General features: G+C 52.3%; 1 pseudogene; it reads left to right on the forward strand.

The window, feature by feature from the left end:
• The first annotated feature begins 2,093 nt into the window (after positions 1 to 2,093).
• LOC113837342 lies at positions 2,094 to 2,661 on the forward strand (annotated as a pseudogene).
• Positions 2,662 to 3,288: the final 627 nt, after the last annotated feature.

The following is a 3,288-nucleotide window of genomic DNA, read 5'->3' on the forward strand; positions in this document are numbered from 1 at the left end:
GCGTCTCATGTATCCCAGACTGGCCTTGAACGTGTAATTCTCTCTACCCCTGGATTACAGGAAAGTACCACCAGGCTCAGTTTCTGGCGTGCTGGTAACCAAACCCAGGGCTTCATTTGTGCTAGACAGGCACTCTAACTGGTAGATGTGGTAATTAGAGGAGAGTAGATTTTGGTATCATCGGAAGGAACGATTAGGGCCAGAGGTCGTCAAATGATTGGACATATGAGCCAGGGAGTCCCAGGCTCTGTGGTGTGTTCACTGTACCTTGAGAAGGTCCCTCCCACTCTCCATCCCTCAGACTCCCTGAGTTAATCTTGCCCTTCCACCAGGTAGATAGACAAACTACATTCTGAAGCCCCTACCACCTCACTTCTAGGCAGAGAACAAAAGTGAACAGAGTCTCCGGGGACAGGCTAGGACCGAGAGAGAGAGAGAGAGAGAGAGAGAGAGAGAGAGAGAGAGAGAGAGAGTGCAGAGTGATTTCCGGGGGAGGCTGTTTCTATTAGCCCCAGATAGAGAGAAGGCCACAAGGGGAACCAAGAATCCCACTCAAGCTGGGCTCTGGTGGTGCACTCTGAGGCAGAGGCAGGCGGATCTCCGTGAGTTCAAGGCCAGCCTGGTCTACAGAGTAAGTTCCAGGACAGGCTCCAAAGCCACAGAGAAACCCTGTCTCGGGGAGGAAAAACAACAACAACAAAAAAGAATCCCACTCAAGTCCAGCTTGAGTTTCTTGAAGTAGCAGGAGCATGGTGGCTAAATGGTCACTTACAAGAACATGGTTGACAACTCACAAATGATGCACTCTGGAGTCCCCTCTCCAGTCCACCTCTTACCTCCTGCCTGCCAATGTGGGTGGGGTAGGAGGAAGAAGGCCCTTGGGATCTCAGGGCTCTATTGCACCTCCTGTCCTGACTAGGGAATGGTAATAGCCGTGTCTTGTGAAGGTCTCCCCACATCACACCCCGAAGGGAGTCTCGTGCTGCCATTATTAGTCTGGGTCTCAGTGTGCGAGACAGTCTATGGACTGTGAGACGGAAGTGCAATTGAAATAAAGGCTTCCTTACCCAAGCGGCTTTTGGCTTTGGTCTTTTATCACAGCAACAGAAAAGCAACAAAGACAACACCTCTGCACAAAATCTTAAACTCCACTGCCAAGAAGCAAATACTACATGAAGGCAAGTACCCAGCTTCCCTGGAGACTCTGTCAAGTACATAATTATCAAGACATGTATGGTTTTTTTAACATGTTACTTACATATAACTACCCTAGAAGAGCCAAACTTCTATCTGTTGGGTTTTTCGTTTGGTCGTGGGTTATGTAAGCATGAACACTGTTACAGTTGTTTGGGGCTTATTTAATTCTTGTCCACATTAACTAGTCTAGTTATTTCTAGTAGGTTCCCTTTGCCCATTCTTTATTGCTTTCTTTTCTTCCATTTATCCCTTCCTTCGTCTTTCCTTCTCTTTTTCTCTTTCCTTTACTCTTTCTCTCCATCTTTATTTCTTTTTTTAAAGATTTTATTTATTTATTATGTATACAACATTCTGCTTCCATGTATATCTGCACACCAGAGGAGGGCGCCAGATCTCATAACAGATGGTTGTGAGCCACCGTGTGGTTGCTGGGAATTGAACTCAGGACCTCTGGAAGAACAGGCAGTGCTCTTAACCTCTGAGCCATCTCTCCAGCCCATCCATCTTTATTTCTATCCATCTCTTCTCCCCCCGCCCCGTCCCTCCCTCCCTTTCTTCCTTCCTTCCCTTGAATGACTTGGAACTCAACTGTGTAGAGCAGCCTGGCTTCAAACTCAGGGAGATCCTCCTGCCCCTGCCTTCGGAGCTCTGGGATCACAGGCATTCTGGCATCTTTAGTTTTGTAAGGAAAGACACACATCTTTGTGCTTTCCCAGCAAGGCCCTAGGAAAACCAAAGGTAGATTATATAGTATGTATTATAATCAGCTTCGTTTTAATGAAATTTGGGGAGGAAAGAGGCCTCTGGGATTGTGACGGGCCTGCCCTAACAGAGGTTGCTTTGATCCAGGCCCCCTCCACTGGGCAGCTGAGGCTGCCTGGAGCCCACAGGGCACCATGGGCATCTCTCATTCTTCCAAGGAGGCATGGGAACGCGAGAGCACGAGCGACTTCTGGTGGACGCAGATCCAGGAGGGGTCCTGGAGCCAGGACGACTTCAGTTGGGACCAGATCAAGCAGGTTCCGGCTGCTGAGCGGAGACCAGCCTACCATCCAGCACGAGAACTTCGACTATGTCCTGGACCTGGAGCTCAACCCGATCTGCTCCAGGGTCCTCCACGACTTCTTCGACAACCGGAACCTGGGCAAGGGGACGAGAGGCCTGGGGAGAAGATTAGCTTCGAGGACTTCCTAACCATCATCTCCTACGGCAGGCTCGCCCTTCAACAAGGAGCTGCACCGCCTGGAGAAGCTGGGCTTCCTCTTCCACCGCTCATCACGCTGCAGGAGTACCGCAGGGTGGCGGAGGACCTGCTGTGGGCTGTCCGCCCAGCTGTGGGAGCAGGGCCAGCCCCACCAGGGCATCACCTTCGAGGACTTCGTCAAGACCCGGCAAGGCATCCACTTGGAGGTCAAGATGAGAGTCAGCCTCCTGAACCAAGAAGCCACCGCCTTGTGCCATTGATCCGAGTGGGGTCCCTACCCCAGTCCCCACGGGAGGACCCCTTGAGCCCCGCAGCAGCTATAGGGTACGTGGGACCTGGTGGCTTTTATCTCTGAGAATAAAGATGATAAAAAGAAGACCAGGGCATGGTGGCACACACCTTTAATCCCAGCACTCAGGAGGCAGAGGCAGAGGCAGAGGCAGAGGCAGAGGCAGAGGCAGAGGCAGAGGCAGAGGCAGAGGCAGAGGCAGAGAGGCAGAGAGGCAGAGGCAGAGAGCAGAGAGGCAGAGAGGCAGAGAGGCAGAGGCAGAGAGCAGAGAGGCAGAGAGGCAGAGAGGCAGAGAGGCAGAGGCAGAGCAGAGGCAGAGAGGGGCAGAGAGGGGCAGAGCAGAGAGGGGCAGAGAGGGGCAGAGAGGGGCAGAGAGGGGCAGAGAGGGGCAGAGAGGCAGAGAGGCAGAGGCAGAGGCAGAGGCAGAGGCATCTCTGTGAATTTGAGGCCAGCCTGGTCTACAGAGTGAGTTCCAGGACAGCCAGTATTACACAGAGAAAAACTGAAGGGACCAGCTCCCCATTTCGGCAGCCATAACAGCTGGACACCTGCTTTTCTGACCTTGTCTTGGTCACTAGGAGGTCAGATGCCGGCCTCG

Source organism: Cricetulus griseus, chromosome 9 (assembly GCF_003668045.3).
Source record: "Cricetulus griseus strain 17A/GY chromosome 9, alternate assembly CriGri-PICRH-1.0, whole genome shotgun sequence".
NCBI lineage: Eukaryota > Metazoa > Chordata > Mammalia > Rodentia > Cricetidae > Cricetulus > Cricetulus griseus.